This window comes from Megalops cyprinoides, chromosome 13 (assembly GCF_013368585.1).
Source record: "Megalops cyprinoides isolate fMegCyp1 chromosome 13, fMegCyp1.pri, whole genome shotgun sequence".
Classification (NCBI taxonomy): domain Eukaryota; kingdom Metazoa; phylum Chordata; class Actinopteri; order Elopiformes; family Megalopidae; genus Megalops; species Megalops cyprinoides.
The window spans coordinates 8,179,811-8,188,597 of record NC_050595.1 but is presented as its reverse complement, the minus strand read 5'-3'; positions in this window follow the sequence as shown (position 1 = coordinate 8,188,597).

The following is an 8,787-nucleotide window of genomic DNA, read 5'->3' as shown; positions in this document are numbered from 1 at the left end:
CATTTGCATTGTAAGCCTCATTTGATAATGATTTTTCCTGTCTTAGAATGAACTGTAAGGATTGGTGAAATAGGCGAGAATACCTCTCTGTAGAGCTGGTTTTGTGAAGATGGCCACCTAATTGCAGTGGGAACGTACAGAGATGGAGACTCCATCAGTGTAAGGCCCAATTTCAGACTATGATTGCTCAATTGCTCCGAAATACAGGTAATTACAAAAATAAGAGCAAAGCTTGATTTTAGCATCCCACCATGCTTAGGGTCATGCGTAAAAATGCTGTGTAGGCCTAGTTTCCCATTATTTTCACTACCATGGCTTGAGGAAGACATTTCAGTGACTTTGAGAGAGGGGTGATTGTTGGGGCGTGAGGAGCTTCAAGATGCAAGGTAAAACAGATGGCCAGTATGAATCACTTAAATGCAAATATCAATCTAGGGCGTGAGCAGACAGTTTCATCAATAACAGTCCAAGGAGAACTGCACGGAGAGGAACACTATGGTCAGATTAGTGCATAAACCATTTATTCCACTCCCATTCACAGGGCACAAGTGGTCACTGAATGGCTTAACGAGCATGAAAATGATGCAAACCATATGCAACAGCCATCTCAGTCACAAGGCCTCAACCCAACAGAATACGTTTGGGCCATTTTCAGTTTTCTACCAACATCAACAAAACACCAAATGATGGAATTTCCTTTGGGAGAATGGCGTTGCATTCCTTTCATAGAGTTCCAGACTCTTGTAGAATCTATGCTAAGGTGCACTGAAGCTGTCCTGGTGGCTCATGGTGGCTCCAAACCCCTTTGAGACACATCATGTTGGCGTTTCCTGTATTTTGGCAGTGTAGTCACAAATTTCACATGTACGTACAAATACACGGGACCATTTAATGATGATGTTCAAATGTGTGCCACCCTGCCTTCAAATACAGCTATAGAGTCATTATTGTTCTAGTTTAAATTAATGGATGGCAGATCGTGTATGAGATTTGAAGTCCACTTTGTTATGCATTGAGAATATTCTTGACAGCATTTTACCCTCATCTTCCCATAGAGGGCGCCCCTGTCAAAGCTAAAATGCTGGATGCAGCATGTTATTGCTTAATGTGTTGACATCCTGTTACATGAAGCAAACTGCACTGATGCTGATGCTGATGTTTCTTTCATCAAGTGTCAGTTATAGACAGTATTTCCCTTTTTAAAGGCAGTATATTGCCCTCAGGTCTTAAAGAATGCTGACCCTGAAACAGACCCTGGTTTTGAAAGGAGCGCTGATCGAAATTAAAGCTGTATATGAGGCCACTCTAGGCTCTCAGCAGGGAAGCATTATTTAGGGCTGGAGGGTAATTCTCACTGCAGCAGTGTGAAGTATATCAGATATATTCCCATTGACTTGCCCACTTACTCTCTAATTTCACACCTTGACTTTTATGATGGTTACTCTTCAATTTTCAATGCAATGAAGGTGAGATTGTGAGCAAGCAGCACTATACTTTCATATTTCTTTCTTCATATTTAAATGTTTCAGGTTAATATATTTGTCCATACTATTATAAATATCACCAGAATTATGAAATATGATTTCATAATTCTGGTGATTATTACCACCAGAATTATGAAATCAATCAATTATTTTTATGAAGTACAAAGGATTGCAACATCAGTTAATATGAGCATAATAACCCTACTACTACAAATAATAACAAAGAATTCTACTAATAATAACATGTTGTATAATGAAAGACTAATGAATGATACCAAAAGCATATTGCAGAGTACATACAGATGCTGTGTCCATTATCAAATTAGAAACTGCACCATACCTAACCACTGAAATATCCGGCACATCATTAGCCTCATATTTTTTTTTAAATGATCAGGGTGCTTTGTAGAATAAGCCTATAGACCTCTCTGAAATAATGCAGTCAGTAACCTTTTATTCCCAACGGACAGAAAACTAGCATTGTTTGCGAGCCCTTTGGAAGTGTCTCCTCCTGTGATGAAATGAGGCAGGTTAATTTTCTGGTCAGGGTGCAGGGTGAACTTTTAATCAATAGTTAATGATTATTACATTTAAGGGATGGCCTTGCGTGAACTGAATGGGAAAGTGATGTTCTCATTTCTGGCGAGTAATAACAAGCACAAACAGAAAAACACACTTAGGGCACATTTGGAATTCAGTGGCGGAGCTGTCGTCCTCTGATGTATTACCTAGTTGTGAAACAAGGTGCGAGATATCGGTTTGGCTTCACACTGGTTCAGAGCTATTCATTTGCCATCACAGATGAATAATGAAATTTGTTCTTTATGTCTTTAGGGTTTCCAGACGTAGCTCTTGCATTGAATCCTTTATGTCGCTACATTTTGCCTCCAATTCCTTCATTTTGGTAACAAGTTGGTCAAAAACTTTCCCACAACCCTGCACACAAATGGCAGGGAAATCACAGTGCTTCTCTTTTTAAAAATCAGCCCTGTCCTTTCTCCACCCTTACATGGATTAGGGGACTTCTACACAAAACAGAGATAGCTCATCACAGGTTCCACACTTACTGAGATGACTTGCTGAAAGGAACGTAATATCTTTGTTCCTTTTTAGCTTTTCACGTACAGGTAGTCATGTTTTGAGTACTCCCAATACTACTAGATCACTGCAACAAATTTTGAGTGGAGAAAAAAAAATGCTGTCAGAACTCATGACATACGTCCTCTGTATCAGCACCTCTCAAGTTTTTCCCCACTAAAATCAATAATATTTAGCTGTTAAATTAGGATGCTTTGCATGCTGTGACATTGAACTTCAGCTTTCTGTAACTCTAGCTCAGTTTTGAAAGCACAGCTCAAACATTTGGCACCGTCTTTGCACTGTCTAGCACTGCCCTAAATTGCAATAATATCTGAATTGCAGCAACCTCTGTGGGGAGAGTGGTCCGCGCCTGGATGAATCAATATTCCACATATGGGGAACAATCCAAACCTGCCGCAAAGTGTCTCCTTAATGACCTTGCACTCCTCCGAGCTGTTGCACAGAAGAAGGGGGAACCTGGAAGAGCAGAGAGTCATTAGTGAATCTAACGATATCAGCAGTCACCACATCTCCCACAACAGCATCCCTCATAATTGTTCTGTGTTTGCTGCAGTTTTGATTAGTTGTTATGAGAGAGAGAAAGAGAGAGAGAGAGAGATGGGAATGTGGGGTGCTGACAGCTTGCCTGAATGATGAGATTGGATCTTTGACATCTGTGCTTCCTGTCTCAAACCAGGTGCCTTTTCTATGAGCTACACTATCAGAGAAAAGGATACGCACTGAATGAAAGCACATTGCATTAGCAGATAGCAGGCTAGTAAACCATGTGAGATTATGTTTGACTACACATCTATCCATTTCCATCCTCTGGAGGGCTGGAAGTGGAGCTAATCACAACAAGGACAGAGAATGATTTCACAGCTGTCCATCACAGAGCATGCAAATAGCCATGCAGGCACCTATGCACCTACACACGTGCACACACACACACACACACGCACGCACGCACGCACGCACACACACTGCCTGTGGATGGTGGGAGGAAAACAGAGCACCCACAGGCATGAGGAGAGCATTTGGACTCCACACAGACCAGGGACCCTGAGCTGGAAACAGCCTGCCATGCTATCAGTTTTATCAAACCCTGAACAGTGCCACTGTTTCAGCCAATCAAATGTAACATAACATAGTACCTTATCAAGGAGACATAGTACATAGACATTGAACATATACACAATGGAGTGTGCAAGTTGAACAATGATATAATATAAAACAACAAATCAGAGAGTGATAACAGCATAATAACTGCACAGAATAATTGTATATATACTGTAAAGTATATATTCTATCATCCATTTACACAGCCAAATATTTACTAGAGTAATTACAGTCGAGTATCTTGCTTATGGTACAAGTGCAGTGCTCCAGTCAGAATTATGGTTACAACCTGATCTGACCTAGGTTAATTATTTTCTTGAAATTGTTGTAAAGGACTTAAAAAGATAATTTAAATAATTTGCCAGGTTCACAATGGAATTGCAATGCAAGGTTTTCTCTGACAGGCTGCATACCCACAGTAAAATGAATAGCTTGCCAATCAACAACAGGTTTTCAGTGACCTTCTGTCTACTCTTCTACAAATAAGCATTCCCCCCTTAACGGAAGTCACTTTATTTTACTGGAAAAAGACAGGCTTGGTGCGTTCAATTATCAGCACTTCAGAAAAGCAAAGACCTTGGAGTGCTTGCTTGTTCAGGGTCTTGACACACAATGCAGTCTTGTGCTAGGCAAATGTGGGTACCATCAAACAGACACATATTTCAATAGCTGTTTTCCTTAAAATATCACATTGTTGCTGGTCAAAATGCTCAGTTGTTCACACAAAGCCAAGGACAGCAACAGCTCCCACTCCTACACAGTGAGCACATCCATTGCAGCTCACAGACTGGCCTATTCTGGCTTTCTAGCCTAGAAACACCTTTGCTGTCTAAAAGTGAGGAGGAGACCTATGATGAAGTGGTTGCGGAGGAGGTGAGAGGGTTTATCGATTGGATTGGACACCTCCCAAACAAGGCCTCTTGCAGCCTGGATCATGAGCCATTTCATTTACCATCTATTCATTCATTCAGAGCAAAATTCAACATAAGGGAAAAGTGGTAGTGGCGTTTCTTTTAAGACGCGTGATCAACAGCATGTCTTAATCAGACAAGTTATCACGATCAACGGCTGATCAATGGCCCTGCTCACTGCAATCAGGGCAGAGACTGACAGTTCCATCTCTTAGTTGTCTCCTACCCTGCTAAAGGCATCCTTTCCACCTCTCTCAGGAAACATGACATCACACTGTGACATCTCCTAATTAATCCCAATCCTAACCCCTACGCTAACACAACATGTATAACACAAAAGCTGTGTTAGCGTTAACTTCCTTTCTGTATATTTGTGGGTTCACACTCTGCAGTGAAACACTGTATACAGATCATAGGTTTTCACATGCTGTATGCATTTGCAGGAATAGAGATCATTTAGGAATGCAGTAATTTACTTGCACTACTTTATGGTGATGTATGTAATTGGGTTGCAGTACCATATGTTGCCACAAGGGACAGGAAAAAAGAATGGGACAGTTCACTTAGTGCCGCAGTCTCTATATTTGTACATGATTGATTATTTTAATCTACGTGTGTGTGTCTACATTTGCTTGGATTACCTCCCAGCATTTCAAAGGCATAATATGATTCTAACCCATATTGTACTTCATAAACACACTTAATATACATAACAAAACACTTTCAGCATACATTCACTTGCATGTCCAAATCAGAACATACAATTGAAAGACTAGGGTGAGTTTTGTCAGGTTGTTGTGCACAAACATGTCTTCTGAGTTTGTCTAAATATTCTGCATTAGACTTTTTTCTTTCTTACTAAGGGTTGACTTAACTGCTTAAACCTAAGGATGGTTAAATCACACGGAGAAGTAAGGCAATACAAACATGATAAGAAAACAGCGTTGTGTACTAAGATGATGGACCAAAAACTTTACAATATTAAAAGGACCATAGGCAGGTGACAGGTTTTAGGTAAGACACAGTAAAACTGCAAAACGAAAACAAATCCTAACACTATATAGAGCTTACCTGCACTTCCCTCATGTCCTCTCTGTGTGCAGCACACAAATCCAAAACAGCAGGCAAGAGTATAGTCAAACACAATCCAGGATCAAACACCAACACAGTTTCTTATACAAAGTTATTCAGTAAGTTATTCAGATTCACTTGTCAACTCAGTGTGATTACTACTTCACTCCCTCTGTGCTGCTGGGTTTTTTTTTTTTTCTTCAGCAGCTTCAGGAGTTCATAACGAGTTGATCAATTTGAATCAGCTGTGTAGGAGCAGGGAGAGATCTAAAACATGCAGGACAAGTGCCCCTCCAGGAGAGGTTTGGACACCCCTGGTCTAGTCAGTGAAATATTTTTTCAAAACTAATTCTAGAATGCAGTCCACAGCTCATAAAGCTTTTTTTTTCATTCTCAAAGTGAACTCACACACCTGTATTACAGAGCAGCTCAGGTTCCAGTCTGTCTATGCACAAGTGATCAAGCAGCCAAGCAGTCTAGCCTCCTTAAACCTAAGCATGCAGATACATAATCTCGTCCTAGGTCCTGCATCTGCACCATCATCCATCTCAATATTAGGATCCTGCTGCTCGGCGGATTACTCTAAACCCAAGACAAACCCTCAGAGCAGGAGGCATCTGCCAGTATATGAGGCTTGTGATTTATCACGGTTCCTCTCCTCTCTCTCTAGCTCTCTCTCGGCGATGATACAGAATGACAGATTTAGAAAGTTGTAATATTCAAGCCCGCCGCTCCGTCTCCCGGCGAGAAACAGCTGGTGACTGCTGCAATAACCTGCTCATTTAATCTAGGTGCGGACAAGCAGCCCGCCAATGCCGCCACATTGCCCTGCTGAATAAGACCTGACACATTCCTCCTTTCAGCATGGTTGAACTTATTAAAGTGCTGTGTGGTGATTTTAATGTTAGGCGTGCCGTGCTGAATAAAATCTGATTTAGTCTGATTTAATCTTGATTGATCATTTGATATCTTCTCTAAGGTGAAGCTATTACATGACTGGGCTTAAAGCTGTTAAGTTTTATCTGCAGTTTAAAGTCCTTAAAATATTCATTACTTCACAGTTTTTTGGTTCAAGTGTATTTTTGAAGTTAATGGCACCTATGAATTTTTGCACGTTAGTAGAGCACAATTTAATGTGTATTAAAGTGCTGCAATAAGACTAATTATAACAGCCAGCACAGAGTGTGTGTTACTTTAATTTAGGGTGTAACTTTGACTGACCTTATTTGGCTTTGGAAGCCCCCCTGGTGTGTCTGACCTACAGGTGGATGGACCTTTGGAAGGGTCCATGCCAGTACAATGCTAGTGATCTGATGATGTAACAGGGCAGTCAGTCAATTTTAATGAGGCTCACAGGGTGTGAGGGGACTGCTCACCGCCCCTGATGGACGAAAACTCCTGTTAAACGGTGGCTGGATCTGGAATAATCACCAGCATCTTCAGGCTGATCCAGCACCCCAGAATCTCAAATTATTATTATTCCTGAGTATTAGAATTCCTGAGCCCTGAGTTCATTCACCTGTCAGTCTTCTGCTCAGAACAAACTGAAACATTCCACTACCTTACCTTTTTTTTAGCAGTGCTTTAACTTCAGACTTACTAATTATTGCCAATATCTGTGAGTAACCTCATCAAACTCAAGAAGGAGTAAGACACTTCACTTGCCTGTTATCACAGCTGGACCCTGGTATGTTGTACTGAGCTCTCTGTGTTTTCAGCCCCGATCTGTAGGCATGTTGGTGTCATTGGTGTGTTGCCACTGATGTTATTCTAGCTTCATTGTCACAGTGACAGCTGGTCTGACAGCGAGACGGGGAGGAGACAATAGTGAGACAAACTTCTGTTCCTGGTTTCTCCTGTCAGAACCACAGGAACAGATGGAGGGTGGAGCGCGCTGCTGTAGGGGGCCTGTAGGTCTATGAGCTGAGCTGTGTTCCCTAACACATTTACTGGGGAATATTCTGAGGAATGGGTTCCTCTGAGGATTGAAGCTGACCTGAGATCAGATTCTCATTTCCTTTCACTGCCATGGCTCACATTCATGAAAGGCACAGTTTCACAGATTCTCTTGACAAAGAAAATTTGGTAGTTCAGGCACAGAATAAATGTAGCAGCCTGACCCAAGGAGAGACTTCATTTTGGATGCTGGGTCAGGCAGAGTGTCCACAATTAGTCCTGTTTAATGTAGTTAATGGGGGTTAAGCAGAAATGAGATTCTCCTGCTGTGTGGTGTGGAAAGCTACCTGACAGCATGGCTGAACTCCCAGGAAGGTCACTGCTTCCCCCTGCCACAACCTCTTAGACACGCAGATTAATAATGAGCAGGATGAGGGCTCGAGGGAGTGTGTGACGTAGGCCTCTTCAGGCTGCATCTGCACAAAAGACCATCACAAAACTCCTCCACACACAGACGACAGGCTTATTTTAAACACCAGTTTCTATTTCCCACAATTCCTCTGACACACAACTTCCTGCTGCTCTGTGGGCAGGAACATCATGCTTCCTGAATTATAGGTCGAGAGAGAGAGAGAAAGGGAGAGATGCCTGATGCATATTCATGTCACATATTTATGGCTGCCAGCGTCCTTTTATTCACCAAAATGCTTTCATGGCTTTAAATGCCACAAATATTTATAACCCTGCATAATTACAAAGCAAACGGGCAAAATTAAACACACCCACCCTTCGGAAATAACCAGGAACGGCCTATGAAAGATATCTATATTATTCAGAATGATATCTAGTGTACAATGGCATGAGAAGCATCCTTTGCATAATTGCTGTTTCTGCAATAATTCAACAGCATACAGCTGGCATTCAGGGTGTAGAGTAGATTATGAACCACTGTTGCCTCAGCACAGGGCCAGTTGCTACTACATAGTAAGGTGCCCAGCCCTCATGCTTGACTGGAGGTTTTCTATCATTGTCATTCATCTTCATGTCAGTAGTATGAGGTTGATCTTTTTCAGTGGTTTTAACAGCCTTTTAGCCTTTTTAGTAGTGTCTCAGTGATTTTTGTTAAATGCGACTTAAGGTTTATTTTAGTCGCCGGCAAAATAAAAGATGAAAAGAGCAATGCTTGAGGTCATTAATGGTCACACTAGTAGTGTTTTAATACAGTG